The following is a 22,274-nucleotide window of genomic DNA, read 5'->3' as shown; positions in this document are numbered from 1 at the left end:
CTCCTGCTCTCTCTCTCTCTCTCCTGCTCTCTCTCTCTCTCCTGCTCTCTCTCCTTCTCTCTCTCTCTCTCTCTCTCTCCTGCTCTCTCTCTCTCTCCTGCTCTCTCTCTCTCTCCTGCTCTCTCTCTCTCTCCTGCTCTCTCTCCTGCTCTCTCTCTCTCTCCTGCTCTCTCTCTCTCTCTCCTGCTCTCTCTCCTGCTCTCTCTCTCTCTCTCCTGCTCTCTCTCCTGCTCTCTCTCTCTCTCCTGCTCTCTCTCCTCCTCTCTCTCTCTCTCCTGCTCTCTCTCCTGCTCTCTCTCTCTCTCTCTCTCTCCTGCTCTCTCTCGCTCTCTCCTGCTCTCTCTCTCTCTCTCTCCTGCTCTCTCTCTCTCTCTCCTGCCCTCTCTCTCTCTCTCTTGCTCTCTCTCTCTCTCTCTCCTGCTCTCTCTCTCTCTCTCTCCTGCTCTCTCTCTCTCTCTCTCCTGCTCTCTCTCCTGCTCTCTCTCTCTCTCCTGCTCTCTCTCCTGCTCTCTCTCTCTCTCTCCTGCTTGCTCTCTCTCTCTCTCCTGCTCTCTCTCTCTCTCTCCTGTCCTCTCTCTCTCCCCTGCTCTCTCTCTCTCTCCTGCTCTCTCTCTCTCTCCTGCTCTCTCGCTCCTGCTCTCTCTCTCTCTCTCCTGCTCTCTCTCTCTCCTGCTCTCTCTCTCTCCTCTCTCTCTCTCTCTCTCCTGCTCTCTCTCTCTCTCTCTCCTGCTCTCTCTCTCTCTCCTGCTCTCTCTCCTTCTCTCTCTCTCTCTCTCCTGCTCTCTCTCTCTCTCCTGCTCTCTCTCTCCTGCCCTCTCTCTCTCTCTCTCCTGCTCTCTCTCTCTCTCCTGCTCTCTCTCTCTCTCCTGCTCTCTCTCTCTCCTGCCCTCTCTCTCTCTCTCTCTTGCTCTCTCTCTCTCCTGCTCTCTCTCCTGCTCTCTCTCTCTCTCCTGCTCTCTCTCTCTCTCTCCTGCTCTCTCTCCTGCTCTCTCTCTCTCCTGCTTGCTCTCTCTCTCTCTCTCCTGCTCTCTCTCTCTCTCCTGCTCTCTCTCCTGCTCTCTCTCCTGCTCTCTCTCTCCTGCCCTCTCTCTCTCCCCTGCTCTCTCTCGCTCTCTCCTGCTCTCTCTCTCTCCTGCTCTCTCTCTCTCCTGCTCTCTCGCTCCTGCTCTCTTTCTCTCTTCTGCTCTCTCTCGCCCTGTCTCTCTCTCTCTCTCCTGCTTTCTCACTCTCTCTCTCTCCTCTCTCTCTCTCTCCTGCTCTCTTTCTCTCTTCTGCTCTCTCTGCCTGTCTCTCTCTCTCCTCTCTTTCTCTCTCCCGCTCTCTTTCTCTCTTCTGCTCTCTCTCTTTCTCTCTCCTGCTCTCTCTCTCTCTCTCTCTCTCTCTCCCTCTCTCTCCCTGTCTCTCTCTCTCTCCCTGTCTCTCTCTCTCTCCCTGTCTCTCTCTCTCTCCCTGTCTCACTCTCTCTCTCTTGCTCTCTTTCTCCCTTCTGCTCTCTCTCTCTCTCTCCTGCTCTTTCTCTATCTCTCTCTTGCTCTCTCTCTCTCTTTCTCTCTCCTGCTCTCTCTCTGTGGTAGTCACCACTAGCTGTATTACATGTATTACGGTATGGCCCGTATAGTAGAGGTACATGGGTAACTCCCTGCCTGCTGGCTCCGCCCAGTAGGTGGAGTGTGCTCACCGGTGCTGCAGCCATTCTGGTTCCAGCTACAGGAGGCACAAACATCTTGCTCAATAAAGCCTCGATTATTCCACTACTCTCATCTTTGTGGTAATTGATAGTGCATCAATTTATTGAGCAAAGAGTTTTTAAAACGATGGAACTTCGCATCAAGTCTGATCGCCTGCAGCTGAGCCCTCAAGCAGCCAACGCCACGTCCGCCTTTGACCACTGGCTAGCCTGCTTCAAAAGCTACCTCCGAACATCCACTGCGGAACCCTCGGACTCGCAGAAGCTCCAAGTCCTTTATTTCACGGGTGAGCCCTGACATTTTTCCTCTCATCTGGGATGCGCCCACTTACTCCGAAGCGATGGAGCTCCTGAAGGGACATTACATTCGACCAGTCAATCAAGTGTATGCCAGGCACCTCCTGTCCACGAGACAGCAACTCCCCGGGGAGGAACTGTGACTGCCAGGCAGTTTTTTGCAGTCCAGCACACACAACTTTTAATCCGAGACGCCTTCATCAGGTCGGAGGTCCAACGGCTTCTGCGGGAAGGGGTCATTGAGGCCAGCAACAGCCCCTGGAGAGCCCAAGTGGTAGTAGTAAATGACTGGGGAGAAACACAGGATGGTCATTGACTACAGTCAGACCATCAATCGGTACAGGCCAGCTCGACGCATACCCCTCCCATCGCCTATCTGACATGGTCGATCAGATTGCGCAGTATCGGGTCTTTTCCACAGTGGACCTGAAGTCCGCCTACCACCAGCTCCCCATCCGCCTGGGAGGACCGGCAACACACTGCGTTCGAAGCAGACGGCCGCCTCTGTCACTTCCATAGGGTTCCCTTTGGCGTCACTAATGTGGTCTCGTCTTCCAACGTGAGATGGACTGAATGGTGGACCGGGAGGGACTGCGGGCCACCTTCCCGCTACCTAGACAACGTCACCATCTGCGGCCACGATCAGCTGGACCACGACGCTAACCTCCTAAAATTTCTCCAGACTGCCAAAGCTCCTTAATCTCACGTACCATAAGGAGAAGTGCGTGTTCCGCACCAACCGCTCAGCCATCCTTGGCTATGTTGTGGAAAATGGAGTTTCTAGGGCCCGACCCCGACCGCAAGCACCCCCTCATGGATCTCCCCCTCCCCCACTGCCCCAAGGCCCTCAAGCGATGCCTGGGGGTTTTCTCCTATTATGCCCAGTGGGTCCCTAATTATGCGGACAAGGCCCCGCCCACTTCATTCAGTCCACAGTATTTCCCCTGACGGCTGAGGCCCGCCAGGCCTTCAACCGCATCAAGGGCTGACATCGCCAAGGCCACGATGCACGCGGTCGACGAGTCCCGCCCCCTTCCAGGTAGAGAGCGATGCATCGGATGTACCTCTGGCCGCCACCCTCAACCAGGCGTGGCCTTCTTTTCCCGCACCCTCCATGCCTCCGAAATTTGGCACTCCTCTGTCGAAAAGGAGGCCCAAGCCATTATGGAAGCTGTGGCACTGGAGGCATTACCTGGCCGGCAGGAGATTCACTCTCTTCACTGACCAACGGTCAGTAGCCTTCATGTTCAATAATACACAGCGGGGCAAGATCGAAAAAGACAAGATCTTGAGGTGGAGGATCGAGCTCTCCACCTATAATAACGAGATTTTGTATCGCCCCGGGAAGCTTAACGAGCCCCCTGATGCCCTATCCCGCGGTGCACGTTGCCAGTTCACAAGTAGATTGACTCCGGACACTCCACGATAGCCTCTGCCACCCGGGGTCACCCGGTTCTTCCATTTCATCAAGGCCCGCAACCTGCCCTACTCCATTGCGGAGGTCAGGACTGCCACCAGAGACTGTCAGGTCCTGCGCGGAATGCAAGCCGCACTTCTACCTGCCAGACCGAGCGCTCCTGGTGAAGGCCTCCCGCCCCTTTGAACGCCTCAGCATGGACTTCAAAGGGCCCCTCCACCGACCGCAACACGTACTTTCTGAATGTGGTCGATGAGTACTCCCAGTTCCCTTTCGCCATCCCATGCCCCGATATGATTTCTGCCACGGTCATTAAAGCCCTGCACAGCATCTTCACAGTGATGAGCTGCGTCAGTTCCTGCTCAGCAAGGGCATTGCCTCGGGCAGGACGCCCAGCTACAACCCCCGGGGAAACGGGCAGGTGGAGAGGGAGAACGTGACGGTCTGGAAGGCCGTCCTGCTGGCCCTGCGGTCTGAAAATCTCCCGGTCTCCTGCTGGCAGGAGGTCCTCCCCAATTCGCTACTCTGCACCGCGACTAACGAAACCCCCCATGAAAGTCTCTTTGCCTTCCCCAGGAGGTCCACCTCCGGGGTCTCGCTCCCAACATGGCTGACAGTTCCTGGACCCGCCCTCCTTCGCAAGCATGTACGGGCCCATAAGTCAGACCCTTTGGTCGAAAGGGTGCACCTCCTACACGCGAACCCGCAGTACGCCTACGTAGCACACCCCAACGGGCACCAGGACATAGTCTCCCTCCGGGACCTGGCACCCGCTGCATCCCCACCCACGGCCCCCGATCTGACACCGCCAACCCCCGGTTGCCTCATTCATCCCTGCGCCACTCACCTTCCCCCCGGCGAACCTCACCGCAGCCCCCGCCCCAGGAGGATCCATCCTCCCACTGGCTTCACTCAGGGGTGACGGAAACGAGGACAACACGCTCCCGGAGTCACAGGTGACCAAGCCGGTGCCCACATCACCACCAGGACTGAGGCGATCGCAGAGGAGGGTCAAGGCCCCGACAGACTGAACTTATAAATATTTTTTCCACCACCCCCGCCGGACTCGTTTTTAACAGGGGGTGAATGTGGTAGTCATCACTAGCAGTATTATATGTATTACGGTAAGACACATATACTAGAGGTACATGGGTAAATCCCTGCCTGCTGGCTCCGCCCTGTAGGCGGTGTATAAATGTGTGTGCCCACCGGTGCTGCAGCCATTCTGGTTCCAGCTACAGGAGGCACAACAGCTTGTTCAATAAAGCCTCGATTATTCCACTATTCACGTCTTTGTGGTAATTGATAGTGCATCACTTTCACTCTCTTTCTCTCTCCTGCTCACTCTCTCTCTTGGTCTCTCTCTTTTTCTCTCCTCTCTCTCTCCTTGTCTCACCTGCTCTCTCTCTCTCTCTCTCTCCCTGTCTCTATCTCTCCTGCTCTCTCTGTCTCTCTCCCTCCTGCTCTCTCTCTCTCTCTCTCCCTCCTGCTCACTCTCTCTCTCCTGCTCTCTCTCTCTCTCCTGCTCTCTCTCCTTGTCTCTCCTGCTCTTTCTCTCTCTCTCTCCCTGTCTTTATCTCTCCTGCTCTCTCTCTCTCTCTCTTTCTCCTACTCTCTCTCTCTCTCTCTCCTGCTCTCTGTCTCTCTTTCTCCTGTTCTCTCTTTCCTGCTCTCTCTCTCTTTCTCCTGCTCTCTCTCTCTCCTGCTCTCTCTCTTTCTCCTGCTCCCTCTCTCGCTCTCCTGCTCTCTCTCTCTGTTTCTCCTGCTCTCTCTCTCTCTCTCTCCTGCTCTCTCTCCCTCCACCCCCGCCTGCTCTGAGGGCAATCGCAACAGGAAATTAATTTGGTCTTTTTCTGCAGGATTCCCGAAGAATCAGATTCCCAACCGGGAGTAATCCGGCAAAGGCAGGACTGTGTGGAGACTCTGAAAACAACCAATCAGGATGCAGAGACTGTCAGCCTGAAGCATTGCATTCGAGCAAATAATCAGGTACCAGGAGTATCTCTCTATCTGTGGGCAGCACGGTAGCACACGTGACTAACACTCACAGCTCCAGGGTCCCAGGTTTGATTCTGGCTTGGGTCACTGTCTGTGCGGAGTCTGCACATCCTCCCCGTGTGTGCGTGGGTTTCCTCCGGGTGCTCCGGTTTCCTCCCGCAGTCTAAAGACGTGCAGGTTAGGTGGATTGGCCATGATAAATTGCCCTTAGTGACCAAAAAGGTTAGGAGGGGTTATTGGGTTATGGGGATTGGGTGGAAGTGAGGGCTTAAGTGGGTCGGTGCAGACTCGATGGGCCGAATGGCCTCCTTCTGCACTGTGTGTTCTATTTTCTATCACTCTCTATCTCTCGCTCTCTATCTCTCTCTGTCTCTATCCCTCCTCTCTATCTATCCCTCTATCTCTCTATCTCTATCTCTCTATCTCTATCTCTCTCTGTCTATCTCTCGCTCTCTATCTCTATCTATCCCTCGCCTCTCTCCTCTCTCTCTCTCTCTCTCTATTTCTCTCTATATCTCTCTATCTATCTCTATCTCTATCTCAGTCTCTCCATCTCTCTATGTCGCAGTGTTTACAAAGAACATCAAGCTATGTATTTAAAACAAAGTTAGTTTATTTTACACTACTTTAAATGGTTCACACATTCTACTGAGTAATAGCTAACAAAATAGCAGTGTTTTATCTATGTTACAGTAATCAATTATCTCTCTCTAATACAACCAACACTCTATCTCAACCTTGCACTATCCTTCTCCAGAAGCTTCTCCCAGAATGCTTAGCGACACAGCCTTTTATAAGACTACTCAGTGATGCCATCTAGTGTTGAGATACATGAACATCATGGTGTACCACAAGGATCTGTTTTGGGGCCACTGCTTTTGTCATTTTTATAAATGACCTGAAGGAGATGTAGAAGGATGGGTGAGTAAATTTGCAGATGACACTAAAGTCGGTGGAGTTGTGGACAGTGCGGAAGGATGTTACAAGTTACAGAGGGACATAGATAAGCTGCAGCGCTGGGCTGAGAAGTGGCAAATGGAATTTAATGCAGAAAAGTGTAAGGTGATTCACTTTGGAAGGAATAGCAGGAAGACAGAGTACTGGGCTAATGGTAAGATTCTTGGCAGAGTGGATGAGCAGAGAGATCTCGGTGTCCATGTACATAGATCCCTGAAAGTTGCCACCCAGGTTGAGAGGGTTGTTAAGAAGGCGTACGGTGTGTTGGCCTTTATTGATAGAGGGATTGTGTTTAGGAGCCATGAGGTCATGTTGCAGCTGTACAAAACTCTGGTGCGGCCGCATTTGGAGTATTGTGTGCAGTTCTGGTCGCCGGATTATAGGAAGGATGTGGAAGCATTGGAAAGGGTGCAGAGGAGATTTACCAGAATGTTGCCTGGTATGGAGGGAAGATCTTATGAGGAAAGGCTGAGGGACTTGAGGCTGTTTTCGTTAGAGCAAAGAAGGTTAAGAGGTGACTTAATTGAGGTATACAAGATGATCAGAGGATTGGATAGGGTGGACAGTGAGAGCCTTTTTCCTCGGATGGTGATGTCTAGCACGAGGGGACATAGCTTTAAATTGAGGGGAGATAGATATAATACAGATGTCAGAGGTAGGTTCTTTACTCAGAGAGTAGTAAGGGCGTGGAATGCCCTGCCTGCAACAGTAGTGGAATCGCCAACACTTAAGGGCATTCAAATGGTCATTGGATAGACATATGGACGATAAGGGAATAGTGTAGATGGGCTTTAGAGTGGTTTCACAGGTCGGCGCAACATCGAGGGCCGAAGGGCCTGTACTGCGCTGTAATGTTCGATGTTCTATGTTTCCCCGCCTACTTCCACAGCGACCGGGGATCCTTATTTATGAGCGAGGAGCTGCGTCAGTTCCTGCTCAACATGGGTATCGCCTCGAGCAGGACGACCTGCTACAAGCCCTGGGGAAACGGGCAGGTGTAGCGGGAGAATGGGACGGTCTGGAGGGCCGTCCAGCTGGCCCTACGGTCCAGAAATCTCCCGGCCTCCCGCTGGCAGGAGGTCCTCCCCGACGCACTGCACTCCATTCGGTCGCTCCTGTGCACCATTCTATGTTCTATGTTCATCTTGTTAACCATTGATTCTCCTTAGATTATACATATCATTACAATAGAACATACAGTGCAGAAGGAGGCCATTCGGCCCATCAAGTCTGCACCGACCCACTTAAGCCCTCACTCCACCCTATCTCCATAATCCAATAACCCCTCTGAACCTTTTTAGACGCTAAGAGCAATTTATCATTGGCCAATCCACCTACCCTGCACATCTTTGGACTGTGGGAGGAAACCGGAGCATCTGGGGGAAACTCACGCAGACACGGGGAGAACGGACCCTGGTGCTGTGACCCATAGTGCTATCCACTTGTGCTACTGTGCTGCCCTAATACATGCGCACGCACACACACACACAGACACATACACTTACACACAGACACAGACAGACACATACACACACACACACATACTGCCAGACATACACACACACACAGACAGACACATACACTTACACACAGACACAGACAGACAGACATACACAGACACACACACAGACACATACACACACACACACACATATTGCCAGACACACACACACACAGACAGACACAGAGACACACAGACAGGCACAGGGTACAATAGTTCCATCAGAGAGGGGGGGAAATAGGTAGACAAATTGCTGAAACAATAAGGCACCAATGTTGAGGGATTTCAATTCCCCAAACATTCACTGAGATGGAATCAGTGCGGAATTATTAATATGCATCCAGGGAACGTTCTTTATCCAGCAAGCTCAACATGACAAGCTGCCACTCTGGGCTGGTTTATGGAATAAGGCAGGACAGGTGGAAGGGGCGTGCGGGGGGGGGGGGCGGCACTGTGGGGAACGGAGGCAGGGTACTGTGGGGTATGGGGAAGGCACTGTGGGGTACAGGGGGAGGGCACTGTGGGGTACAGGGGGAGGGCACTGTGGGGTACAGGGGCGGGCACTGTGGGGTACAGGGGAGGGCACTGTGGGGTACAGGGGCGGGCACTGTGGGGTATGGGGAGGGCACTGTGGGGTATGGGGAGGGCACTGGGGTATGGGGGAGGGCACTGTGGGGTACAGGGGGAGGGCACTGTGGGGTACAGGGGAGGGCACTGTGGGGTACAGGGGCGGGCACTGTGTGGTATGGGGAGGGCACTGTGGGGTATGGGGAGGGCACTGTGGGGTATGGGGGAGGGCACTGTGGGGTACAGGGGGAGGGCACTGTGGGGTACAGGGGGAGGGCACTGTGGGGTACAGGGGGAGGGCATTGTGGGGTACAGGGGGAGGGCATTGTGGGGTATGGGGAGGGCACTGTGGGGTATGGGGAGGACACTGTGGGGTATGGGGAGGGCACTGGGGTACAGGGGGAGGGCACTGTGGGGTTCAGGGGGAGGGCACTGTGGGGTACAGGGGGAGGGCACTGTGGGGTATGGGGAGGGCACTGTGGGGTATGGGGGAGGGCACTGTGGGGTACAGGGGGAGGGCACTGTGGGGTATGGGGAGGGCACTGTGGGGTATGGGGGAGGGCACTGTGGGGTACAGGGGGAGGGCACTGTGGGGTATGGGGAGGGCACTGTGGGGTATGGGGAGGGCACTGGGGTACAGGGGGAGGGCACTGTGGGGTACAGGGGGAGGGCACTGTGGGGTATGGGGAGGGCACTGTGGGGTACAGGGGGAGGGCACTGTGGGGTACAGGGGGAGGGCACTGTGGGGTATGGGGAGGGCATTGTGGGGTACAGGGGGAGGGCACTGTGGGGTATGGGGAGGGCACTGTGGGGTACAGGGGGAGGGCACCGTGAGGTACAGGGAAGGGCACTGTGAGGTACAGGGGGAGGGCATTGTGGGGTACAGGGGAGGGCATTGTGGGGTACAGGGGGAGGGCACCGTGAGGTACAGGGGGAGGGCATTGTGGGATACAGGGGGAGGGCACTGTGCGGTATGGGGAGGGCACTGTGGGGTATGGGGAGGGCACTGTGGGGCATGGGGAGGGCACTGTGGGGTACAGGGGGAGGGCACTGTGGGGTACAGGAGGAGGGCACTGTGGGGTACAGGGGGAGGGCATTGTGGTGTACAGGGGGAGGGCATTGTGGGGTACATGGGGAGGGCACTGTGGGGTACAGGGGGAGGGCACCATGGGGTACAGGGGGAGGGCACTGTGGGGTACAGGGGGAGGGCACTGTGGGGTACAGGGGGTGGGCACTATGAGGTACAGGGGGAGGGCACTGTGAGGTACAGGGGGAGGGCATTGTGGTGTACAGGGGGAGGGCATTGTGGGGTACATGGGGAGGGCACTGTGGGGTACAGGGGGTGGGCACTATGAGGTACAGGGGGAGGGCATTGTGGGGTACAGGGGGAGGGCACCGTGAGGTACAGGGGGAGGGCATTGTGGGATACAGGGGAGGGCACTGTGGGGTACAGGGGAGGGCACCGTGACGTACAGGGGGAGGGCATTGTGGGGTACAGGGGAGGGCATTGTGGGGTACAGGGGGAGGGCACTGTGGGGTACAGGGGGAGGGCACCGTGAGGTACAGGGGGAGGGCATTGTGGGGTACAGGGGGAGGGCATTGTGGGGTACAGGGGCGGGCACTGTGGTGTACAGGGGAGGGCACTGTGGGGTACAGGGGGAGGGCACTGTGGTGTACAGGGGGAGGGCACTGAGGTACAGGGGAGGGCATTGTGGTGTACAGGGGGAGGGCATTGTGGTGTGCAGGGGGAGGGCATTGTGGTGTACAGGGGGAGGGCATTGTGGGGTACATGGGGAGGGCACTGTGGGGTACAGGGGGAGGGCACCATGGGGTACAGGGGGAGGGCACTGTGGGGTACAGGGGGAGGGCACTGTGGGGTACAGGGGGTGGGGACTATGAGGTACAGGGGGAGGGCATTGTGGGGTACAGGGGGAGGGCATTGTGGGGTACAGGGGGAGGGCATTGTGGGGTACAGGGGTGGGCATTGTGGTGTACAGGGGGAGGGCACAGTGGGGTCCAGGGGCTGGGCACTGTGGGGTTCAGGGGGTGGGCACTGTGGGGTACAGGGGGTGGGCACTGTGGGGTACAGGTGGAGGGCACAGTGGGGTACAGGGGGATGGCACTGTGGGGTACAGGGGGAGGGCACTGTGGGATACGGGGGGATGGCACTGTGGGGTACAGGGGGTGGGCACTGTGGGGTACGGGGGAGGGCACAGTGGGGTACAGGGGGATGGCACTGTGGGGTACAGGGGGAGGGCACAGTGGGGTACAGGGGGATGGCACTGTGGGGTACAGGGGGAGGGCACAGTGGGGTACAGGGGGATGGCACTGTGGGGTACAGGGGGAGGGCACAGTGGGGTACAGGGGGATGGCACTGTGGGGTACAGGGGGAGGGCACAGTGGGGTACAGGGGGATGGCACTGTGGGGTACAGGGGGTGGGCACTGTGGGGTACGGGGGAGGGCACAGTGGGGTACAGAGGGAGGGCACAGTGGGGTCCAGGAAGAGGGCACAGTGGGGTCCAGGAAGAGGGCACCGTGGGGTCCAGGGGGAGGGCACCGTGGGTCTGGTGGCCTGAAGTGCATATGTTTTAATGCAAGAAGTATTACGGGTAAGGCAGATGAACTTAGAGCTTGGATTAGTACTTGGAACTATGATGTTGTTGCCATTACAGAGACCTGGTTGAGGGAAGGGCAGGATTGGCAGCTAAACGTTCCAGGATTTAGATGTTTCAGGCGGGATAGAGGGGGATGTAAAAGGGGTGGCGGAGTTACGCTACTGGTTAGGGAGAATATCACAGCTGTACTGCGGGAGGACACCCCAGAGGGCAGTGAGGCTATATGGGTAGAGATCAGGAATAAGAAGGGTGCAGTCACAATGTTGGGGGTTTACTACAGGCCTCCCAACAGCCAGTGGGAGATAGAGGAGCAGATAGGTAGACAGATTTTGGAAAATAGTAAAACCAACAGGGTTGTGGTGATGGGAGACTTCAACTTACCCAATATTGACTGGGACTCACTTAGTGCCAGGGGCTTAGACGGGGCGGAGTTTGTAAGGAGCATCCAGGAGGGCTTCTTAAAACAATATGTAGACAGTCCAACCAGGGAAGGGGCGGTACTGGACCTGGTATTGGGGAATGAGCCCGGCCAGGTGGTAGAAGTTTCAGTAGGGGAGCATTTCGGGAACAGTGACCACAATTCAGTAAGCTTTAAAGTACTGGTGGTCAAGGATAAGACTGGTCCTAGGGTGAATGTGCAAAATTGGGAGAAGGCTAATTATAACAATATTAGGCGGGAACTGAAGAACATAGATTGGGGGCGGATGTTTGAGGGCAAATCAACATCTGACATGTGGGAGGCTTTAAAGTGTCAGTTGAAAGGAATTCAGGACCGGCATATTCCTGTGAGGAAGAAGGATAAATACGGCAATTTTCGGGAACCTTGGATAACGAGAGATATTGTAGGCCTCGTCAAAAAGAAAAAGGAGGCATTTGTCAGGGCTAAAAGGCTGGGAACAGACGAAGCCTGTGTGGATTATAAGGAAAGTAGGAAGGAACTTAAGCAAGGAGTCAGGACGGCTAGAAGAGGTCACGAAAAGTCATTGGCAAATAGGGTTAAGGAAAATCCCAAGGCTTTTTACACGTACATAAAAAGCAAGAGGGTAGCCAGGGAAAGGGTTGGCCCACTGAAGGATAGGCAAGGGAATCTATGTGTGGAGCCAGAGGAAATGGGCGAGGTACTAAATGAATACTTTGCATCAGTATTCACCAAAGAGAAGAAATTGGTAGATGTTGAGTCTGGAGAAGGGTGTGTAGATAGCCTGGGTCACATTGAGATCCAAAAAGACGAGGTGTTGGGCGTCTTGAAAAATATTAAGGTAGATAAGTCCCCAGGGCCTGATGGGCTCTACCCCAGAATACTTGAAGGAGGCTGGAGAGGAAATTGCTGAGGCCTTGACAGAAATCTTTGGATCCTCACTGTCTTCAGGTGATGTCCCGGAGGACTGGAGAATAGCCAATGTTGTTCCTCTGTTTAAGAAGTGTAGCAATGAGAATCCAGGGAACTACAGGCCGGTGAGTCTTACTTCAGTGGTAGGGAAATTACTGGAGAGAATCCTTCGAGACAGGATCTACTCCCATTTGGAAGCAAATGGACGTATTAGTGAGAGGCAGCACGGTTTTGTGAAGGGGAGGTCGTGTCTCACTAACTTGATAGAGTTTTTCGAGGAGGTCACAAAGATGATTGATGCAGGTAGGGCAGTGGATGTTGTCTATATGGACTTCAGTAAGGCCTTTGACAAGGTCCCTCATGGTAGACTAGTACAAAAGGTGAAGTCACACGGGATCAGGGGTGAGCTGGCAAGGTGGATACAGAACTGGCTACGTCATAGAAGGCAGAGAGTAGCAATGGAAGGATGCTTTTCTAATTGGAGGGCTGTGACCAGTGGTGTTCCACAGGGATCAGTGCTGGGACCTTTGCTGTTTGTAGTATATATAAATGATTTGGAGGAAAATGTAACTGGTCTGATTAGTAAGTTTGCAGACGACACAAAGGTTGGTGGAATTGCGGATAGCGATGAGGACTGTCAGAGGATACAGCAGGATTTAGATTGTTTAGAGACTTGGGCAGAGAACTGGCAGATGGAGTTTAATCCGGACAAATGTGAGGTAATGCATTTTGGAAGGTGTAATGCAGGTAGGGAATATACAGTGAATGGTAGAACCCTCAAGAGTATTGAAAGTCAGAGAGATCTAGGAGTACATGTCCACAGGTCATTGAAAGGGGCAACACAGGTGGAGAAGGTAAAGGCAAAACCCTTCACCTCGCCTCCTAAATGTGGCAAACCCACCCCACCTTTCCTGGTGAAGGATATCCTTGAGGACCAGAGACGGGGGCTCCCTCTGTTCACACATCGATGCGAATGGAGACATTGCTCTTTGATCAGGGCGATGAGAGCTTTGCATAAGAAGCCTCACGTGGACTTTTCACCTTGTCTCCACTACCCTGTAAACTCTATTGTGAGACCGTTACCATGGCAGCATAAAAAGAATAACCACACGAGCCCCTGTCAACGCTGACCGTTTACCAGGGAGGATGGAGGGCTGGAATTGCGACTTGGCCGTTCTCCAGCAGCCCAGCCCCTTGGAAGCAGCGCAACCCCCTCCCCTTATCCTGACCTCTGACTGCAGCCAATCGCAAATAGCACAGGAAGGGCAGCTCCACACCTCGGTCCACCTCGATGTTATGTGACCCAGGATTCAGGAACAAACCTGCTGCCATGGGGCCTTCACCATAGAGGGGAGAACACAAATGAGAATCTCTGATACCCAGTTGCTTCATATTATTATTATGCGCAGCATGGTAGCACAGTGGCTTCACAGCTCCAGGGTCCCAGGTTTGATTCCCGGCTTGGGTCACTGTCTGTGCGGAGTCTGCACGTTCTCCCCGTGTCTGCGTGGGTTTCGTCCGGATGCTCCGGTTTCCTCCCACAAGTCCCGAAAGACGTGCTGTTAGGTAATTTGGATATTCTGAGTTCTCCCTCAGTACCCGAACAGGAGCCGGAATGTGGCAACTAGGGGCTTTTCACAGTAACTTCATTACAGTGTGGGGCAGCAGGGTGGCCTAGTGGTTAGCTAGGTTCCAGACTCTCACCTTGGACCTGCCACTCTCTCCTCAGACTGGCACTGTTCCATCCTGTCACCAGTGACCTGGATTCTTCCCCCAGGACCCCACCATTGACACCACTGACCCCTCCCATCCCCTGGGACTTTCCCCTACACAATCACCCGAGGTCAGAATTGAACCCGTGTCTCTGGCACTGTGAGGTAGCAGTGCTAACCACTGTAATAATCCACTGGTGGAGCTCTTCATTTGGAGGGGAATGTAATTCCAGGTGGTCCTTTAATAAGCATTCCTGAGATGCCAATATGGGCCGGGATTCTCCGAGTCTCCGTGCTGAGAATGGGGTCTCAGACCCGCGATCAGGTCCGATGCCAGGTCGCAAACCTCCAGCGACCGGAGAATCGGCGGCGGTCGGGGGCCGTTGATAGAGGCCCCGCGGCAATTGTCTGCGATCGACAGGCCAAGTTCCTGCCGGGTTCCCACCAGTGTGGTTCCCTTATGGTTCCACCCGGCGGGAGCGCGGCGTTGCGGCTGCGCTGGCCGTCCTGGTGGGGGGCAGGGGGATTAGTCTCCTGGGGGGGGGGGGCCTCCACTAGGGCCAGGCCCGAGATCGGGGGCCACCGATCGACGGGTGCGCGCGATCTGGGGGGGGCCTACCTCCTTCGGCGCCGGCCCGCTGTGTGGCTACGGCATGTTGCGCGGCCCCCGCGCCGCAGCCAGCCGTCCCCCGCATGCACGGACCCGCAGCCGGAAGTGCAGGGCCCCGTATCGCCAGCAGGAGCTGCGCGGCGCACGCCAGGGCCCTGCTAGCCCTCTTGAAGCAGGAGAATCACTCCAGTCTTTTTGAACAAAGTCTGGAGTGATTCGTGCCTGCTTTCTGGCGGGCGTGTGGACATAGCCCCATTATTGGAGAATCCCAGCCGTGGGTCCCCGAAATAGATCAGCGGGAAACCAGCCATCAAGACAATAACATTCCAAATCAATTCCCTGCTGGCGTGAAATTGACTTTTGCAATCACATTAAAGTAGCGCCCCCATGAGGCCAGGCTGACAGGGTCCCGTCCCAGCCCTCCTTCCCCAAACTGCTTCCAGGTCAGGGTTTATAATAATTATTATTGTCACAGGTAGGCTTATATTAACAGTGTAATGACGTTGCTGTGAAAATCCCCTAGTCGCCACATTTCGGAACCTCCAGGTGGTGGGGTTCCCAGGTATCTGCTGCTCTCGTCCTTCTAGATGGTATTGGAAGGTGCTGTCTAAGGAACCTTGGTGAGTTACGGCAGTGCATTTTATGGATGGTGCACATGGCTGCCACTGTTCGTCGGTGGTGGAGGGTTTGAATGTTTGTAGAAGGGGAAACAATCAAGCGGGTTGCTTTGTCCTGGATGGTGTCGAGCTTCTTGAGTGTTGTTGGAGCTGCACTCATCCAGGCAAGAGGAGAGTATTCCATTACACTCCTGACTTGTGCCTTGTAGATATGGACAGGCTTTGGGGAGTCAGGAGGTGAGTTACTCGCCGTAGGATTCCTAACCCTTGACCTGCCCTGGTAGCCACAGTATTAATGTGGCTCGTCCAGTTCAGTTTCTGATCAATGGTAACCCCCAGGATGTTGATTGTGGGGGATTCAGTGATGGTAATGCCATTGAATGTCACGGGGCGGTGGTTAGATCCTCTCTTGTAGGAGATGGTCATTACCGGGCACTTGTGTGGCACAAATGTAACTTGCCGCTTGTCAGCCCAAGCCTGAATGCTCCAGGGATATGGCTTCATACCCCACTAAGTTTGAAATGAAAAAAAGTGGCCAAATGGTTACCATGGTGACCATGAAAAACCCATCAAACCAGACTTAGTTAGCTGACTCCAAAGAGAAAATGCTGGAAAATCTCAGCCGGTCTGGCAGCATCTGTAGGGGGAGAAAACCCAGGGAAACAGGGTGCTAATGGCCACAGAAACCAAGGGGAAAGAGTGCTAATGGCAGTCCCCAGAGAGGGCAAAAGGTGTGGAAGGCCAAACTGCAGAGAAACTAACATCAGAAGGTAAACTGTGACAGATGTAGATGTGGAGGGAGGGGGAAGGGGGAAGCAAAGGGGAGAAAGGGTAAAGAAAGGTGGTTAAGATGGGGGGGGGTATATATAAAGAAAGACAAGAGAGAAAGAAAGGGTAAAAGACAGTTAAAATGAAATGAAAACAAATGGGTCGAGGTGGGGTAGAGCTGATCATCTGAAGTTGTTGAATTCGATGTTGAGACCGGAAGGCTGCAGCGTGCCTAACCGGAAGATGAGATGGTGTTCCTCCAGTTTACGTTGAGCTTCTCTGGAACATTGTTAGGGATTGGACCAGCTTGTCAGAGAGTTGCTGGAAGATTCTGGAACAGAAGGCAGTCTGCATTTTGTGTCAGTTCTGTGCAGATTGAAAAGCAGCACACAATAAGATTCTCTCGCTCTCTCTCTATCAGCTTTTGGGCACTTTGAATGCTTCCAGCCAGCTTGGGGAAGTAACTACTGCCTTAAATAGATTAGATGGCATTGAGGTACGTAGGGAAGAGGTGTTGGCAATTCTGGACAGGCTGAAAATAGATAAGTCCCCGGGACCTGATGGGATTTATCCTAGGATTCTCTGGGAGGCCAGGGAAGAGATTGCTGGACCATTGGCTTTGATTTTTATGTCATCATTGGCTACAGGAATAGTGCCAGAGGACTGGAGGACAGCAAATGTGGTCCCTTTGTTCAAAAAGGGGAACAGAGACAACCCCGGCAACTATAGACCGGTGAGCCTCACGTCTGTAGTGGGTAAAGTCTTGGAGGGGATTATAAGAGACAAGATTTATAATCATCTAGATAGGAATAATATGATCAGGGATAGTCAGCATGGCTTTGTGAAGGGTAGGTCATGCCTCACAAACCTTATCGAGTTCTTTGAGAAGGTGACTGAACAGGTAGACGAGGGTAGAGCAGTTGATGTGGTGTATATGGATTTCAGCAAAGCGTTTGATAAGGTTCCCCAAGGTAGGCTATTGCAGAAAATACGGAGGCTGGGGATTGAGGGTGATTTAGAGATATGAATCAGAAATTGGCTAGCTGAAAGAAGACCGAGGGTGGTGGTTGATGGGAAATGTTCAGAATGGAGTTCTGTCACAAGTGGAGTACCACAAGGATCTGTTCTGGGGCCGTTGCTGTTTGTCATTTTTATCAATGACCTAGAGGAAGGCGCAGAAGGGTGGGTGAGTAAATTTGCAGACGATACTAAAGTCGGTGGTGTTGTCGATAGTGTGGAAGGAAGTAGCAGGTTACAGAGGGATATAGATAAGCTGCAGTGCTGGGCTGAGAGGTGGCAAATGGAGTTTAATGTAGAGAAGTGTGAGGTGATTCACTTTGGAAGGAATAACAGGAATGTGGAATATTTGGCTAATGGAAAAATTCTTGAAAGTGTGGATGAGCAGAGGGACCTAGGTGTCCATGTACATAGATCCCTGAAAGTTGCCACCCAGGTTGATAGGGTGGTGAAGAAGGCCTATGGAGTGTTGGCCTTTATTGGTAGAGGGATTGAGTTCCGGAGTCAGGAGGTCATGTTGCAGCTGTACAGAACTCTGGTACGGCCGCATTTGGAGTATTGCGTACAGTTCTGGTCACCGCATTATAGGAAGGACGTGGAGGCTTTGGAACGGGTGCAGAGGAGATTTACCAGGATGTTGCCTGGTATGGAGGGAAAATCTTATGAGGGAAGGCTGATGGACTTGAGGTTGTTTTCGTTGGAGAGAAGAAGGTTAAGAGGAGACTTAATAGAGGCATACAAAATGATCAGAGGGTTAGATAGGGTGGACAGTGAGAGCCTTCTCCCGCGGATGGAAATGGCTAGCACGAGGGGACATAGCCTTAAACTGAGGGGTAATAGATATAGGACAGAGGTCAGAGGTAGGTTCTTTACGCAAAGAGTAGTGAGGCCGTGGAATGCCCTACCTGCTACAGTAGTGAACTCGCCAACATTGAGGGCATTTAAAAGTTTATTGGATAAACATATGGATGATAATGGCATAGTGTAGGTTAGATGGCTTTTGTTTCGGTGCAACATCGTGGGCTGAAGGGCCTGTACTGCGCTGTATTGTTCTATGTTCTATGTTCTAAATGTCTCCAGCCGGGTGGGTGAAAGTGTAAAAGCTCTGCTTGAAAGGCCTGGTAATTTAAATGCCTCCAGCTAACCTGTGAAAGTGATCGATGAAAGGAGCTGTGGGAAAATAGACATTTCTATCCTGATAAAGAACTGTGAAGCCAGTGCTCCGAAACCTCTCTCTCCTGCTGGATTCTTCACAGGCTAGAATTGTACAGACCCCAAGAGGGGTAATTCTCAGTGTGAAGGCGCTGATTGTTAAAAGTGGAAGTGAATTACCAGAGAGCATTCTACAGCCTGCAAGTTCCGGTTGAAGACAACCATTAGAAGATCGCTGGCTACAAAGGCCGCTACCTCGGCAGCAAAGAACCATCTCATACCTTTTAATCCCTGTTATTTTAATCCTTTCCCTACCCCCCACCGTATGTTTTGTCTTGTTTGTGTCAGGGTGGAGGGTGGGATGGGGTTTTGGGAATAGTTAGACTCTTATTACAAATAAACAGTTTTTAATATTTTACTTACAAATCATTGGAGCCATCAGGGGTTAGAGATCTCAGGAAAATACACAAAGTATTGGTTAATTCACTCCGGGTCTATGGGGCTGGAATTCACTGCGCACTCACCCAGAGTGACTGACTATGACTGTTGAATGATCTATACACATCGGTACAATAAAGTTCCGAGTTAGGTGTGGTCTCCATGCTTGCTTCCACACACTGCTCTGTCCAACACTAACTTGATAGAGTTTTTACTAACTTGATAGAGTTTTTCGAGGAGGTCACTAAGATAATTGATGCAGGTAGGGCAGTGGATGTTGTCTATATGGACTTCAGTAAGGCCTTTGACAAGGTCCCTCATGGTAGACTAGTACAAAAGGTGAAGTCACACGGGATCAGGGGTGAACTGGCAAGGTGGATACAGAACTGGCTAGGCCATAGAAGGCAGAGGGTAGCAATGGAGGGATGCTTTTCTAATTGGAGGGCTGTGACCAGTGGTGTTCCACAGGGATCAGTGCTGGGACCTTTGCTGTTTGTAGTATATATAAATGATTTGGAGGAAAATGTAACTGGTCTGATTAGTAAGTTTGCAGATGACACAAAGGGTGGTGGAATTGCGGATAGCGATGAGGACTGTCTGAGGATACAGCAGGATTTAGTTTGTCTGGAGACTTGGGCGGAGAGATGGCAGATGGAGTTTAATCCGGACAAATGTGAGGTAATGCATTTTGGAAGGTCTAATGCAGGCAGGGAATATACAGTGAATGGTAGAACCCTCAAGAGTATTGAAAGTCAAAGAGATCTAGGAGTACAGGTCCACAGGTCATTGAAAGGGGCAACACAGGTGGAGAAGGTAGTCAAGAAGGCATACGGCATGCTTGCCTTCATTGGCCGGGGCATTGAGTATAAGAATTGGCAAGTCATGTTGCAGCTGTATAGAACCTTAGTTAGGCCACACTTGGAGTATAGTGTTCAATTCTGGTCGCCACACTACCAGAAGGATGTGGAGGCTCTAGAGAGGGTGCAGAAGAGATTTACCAGAATGTTGCCTGGTATGGAGGGCATTAGCTATGGGGAGTGGTTGAATAAACTTGGTTTGTTCTCACTGGAACGAAGGAGGTTGAGGGGCGACCTGATAGAGGTATACAAAATTATGAGGGGCATAGACAGAGTGGATAGTCAGAGGCTTTTCCCCAGGGTAGAGGGGTCAATTACTAGGGGGCATAGGTTTGAGGTGAGAGGGGCAAGGTTTAGAGTAGATGTACGAGGCAAGTTTTTTACGCAGAGGGTAGTGGGTGCCTGGAACTCGCTACCGGAGGAGGTAGTGGAAGCAGGGACGATAGGGACATTTAAGGGGCATCTTGACAAATATATGAATAGGATGGGAATAGAAGGATACGGACCCAGGAAGTGTAGAAGATTGTAGTTTAGTCGGGCAGTATGGTCGGCACGGGCTTGGAGGGCCGAAGGGCCTGTTCCTGTGATGTACATTTCTTTGTTCTTTGTTAACACGGCACTGACCCCTAGGTATGGGTAACGTGTTTCCTTATATCACTGGGCGAGTGGTACTGTCCTCAGTCCCGTGTTAGCACCATGCCAGGCCCTTGCGCCGCACTCCATAACTTTGTAACTTACATATTGCGAGATAGGTTGTTGAAAAATGAAAATGGGGTCTGTTTGAACTCAGTACCAATTTCAAAGGACCCTGCTGAGTTCGGGTTTCACGCCTGTGTGACTCAGGCCCCTGCCCCCAGCAGAAAAATGGGGCTGGCGGAAATGGGAGCAGGACGTCCAGGAAAAGTTCCTGCCCACCATTTCTAAAGACATCCAGGGCAGGGCTGGGCTGGCTGCACAGAACTCCAGTCCATGGTATCAGGGTCACTTCACAACCTCTCTCCTTCAGCAGCTGTGTGCTGTGTGGACAGACACTCACCATGAGGCTCATTCAGATCCAGGTGCTGATCCCTGATTCCAACCTCGGCAGCTAACCTTTTTAAAAAAAAATTTCCGCAGGAATGGACGTATACTCGAGATCAGCAGATTAGACAGAAGCAGCTCTGTCTCTCTGTGGGCAGCCTGTTCCCAGGATCGCAGGTTATTTTGACAGCGTGCAGCGATCGAGATGGTAAACAGGTAAAGTCACTCACTACCAGACTTCACTCAGGCTGTGGGACCTCTAACTGGCACGAGTCGAACCTCCAGACCGTGAGAGCCTGGGTATTGTGTGTGTGTGTGTGTGTGTGTGTGTGGACAGTGCATGTATATGGAGTGTGCGTTCCTGTGTGGAGAGTGCGTTAATCCATGGAGAGTGTGTACGTTTGGACGGTGTGCGCAAAATAATCCACCTAATCTTTGACTTTCTTGTACATTCTTTGCTCCACACAGCGCTGGCAGAGAGCCGGGTCCCGTATCGAGCACCAGGTGTCTCGTTGCTGTCTAGACAGTGAGCTGTCAGGAGACGAAGACAACAGTATGAAAATCCTGGTGATCAGCCCGTGTGACAAAGCAGTCCTCAGTCAGCGCTGGGACATGGCCTAGGGCCCATGGGAACTGAGCTTCAACCAATCGTGGAAGGAAACTGGAGAACCTGTGGGATTAAAAATTGTTTCCAGTTCCAAGAGACACAGATTGAAAACCAACCAAAGTCCTTTTCCAACTTTATGGCCTAAAAAAGGCTTGTGACCTTTGCCTCTTGTGAACTTATGTTTGTGACGAGGAAGGCTTGACACTTCGGCCTCATAGTTAGGCTTGATACTTAGGCCACTTAGGCAACTCCGTTGCCATGACTGTTGACCTAGATATGTACTTATCACGATGGATAAATTCAGCAACCTCTTGAATAATTTAATTTAGTTTGGAGAATGAAAAAAAATCCTATTCAGTTTGCTGGGCCGGCACCGGAAGTGATTTTCTGTGTGTCTGACGAGGATATAGTCTGAGCCACACCTGCCCAGCTTGTGGTCAATGAATGCTGCCTGGAGCAGGACGAATGTTTCACCTGCTGCCCAGTGCACTCGTAGGCGAATCAGCTTTTCCGGGTGAGGGGTTAACGGGGAGGGGAGGGGAGAGGAGCGGAACAGAGGGTAGTGTCAGAACAACGACCGTATTCTCTATTCACCACGAGCGCTGATTCTCTGACCATTTTGCTATTTGCACATTCCTCGCACCAAAACGCAGAAGGTAAAAACAGTAAAATGAGGAAGTCAGAATATTGGTCCGAACTGGTCTTGTATACTCTCAAATATAATTCCAATAAAACGGGGAAGTAAGAATACTGGTCCGAACTGTTTTTCCCTTTTAAAAAAAATGTATTTTATGACAAACCTGTATCAAAATAGGTTACAGTGAATACACACCCCGGGAAACATACTTCCCAACATCAACTATACAGTCTGTACAGATTTTCACCCCCCCCACCCCAACGACGAACAGCTCCTCAAACACGGTCACAAACATCCCCCTCAAACCCCCCTGCTGAGCCCCTTAACTCATACTTTACCTTCTCTAACCGCAGGAAGTCGTACAGGTCACCCAACCAAGCCGCTACCCCCGGTGGCGATGCCGATCGCCACTCCTGCAAAATTTGTCGCCGTGCAATCAGAGAGGCGAAGGCCAAGACATCGGCCTTCC

The 22,274-nt window shown here is 52.6% G+C and overlaps 1 long non-coding RNA gene across 1 annotated transcript; it reads left to right on the top strand.

The window, feature by feature from the left end:
* Positions 1-5,227: 5,227 nt before the first annotated feature.
* LOC140411165 (uncharacterized) lies at positions 5,228-21,916 on the top strand. Its single transcript, XR_011940833.1, has 3 exons — positions 5,228-5,390; positions 20,658-20,777; positions 21,030-21,916. It is a non-coding gene; the product is annotated as an uncharacterized lncRNA (long non-coding RNA).
* Positions 21,917-22,274: the final 358 nt, after the last annotated feature.

Source organism: Scyliorhinus torazame, chromosome 4 (genome assembly GCF_047496885.1).
Source record: "Scyliorhinus torazame isolate Kashiwa2021f chromosome 4, sScyTor2.1, whole genome shotgun sequence".
NCBI lineage: Eukaryota > Metazoa > Chordata > Chondrichthyes > Carcharhiniformes > Scyliorhinidae > Scyliorhinus > Scyliorhinus torazame.
The sequence above is the reverse complement of the archived record's forward strand: the minus strand, read 5'-3'. Positions and strand labels throughout refer to the sequence as shown.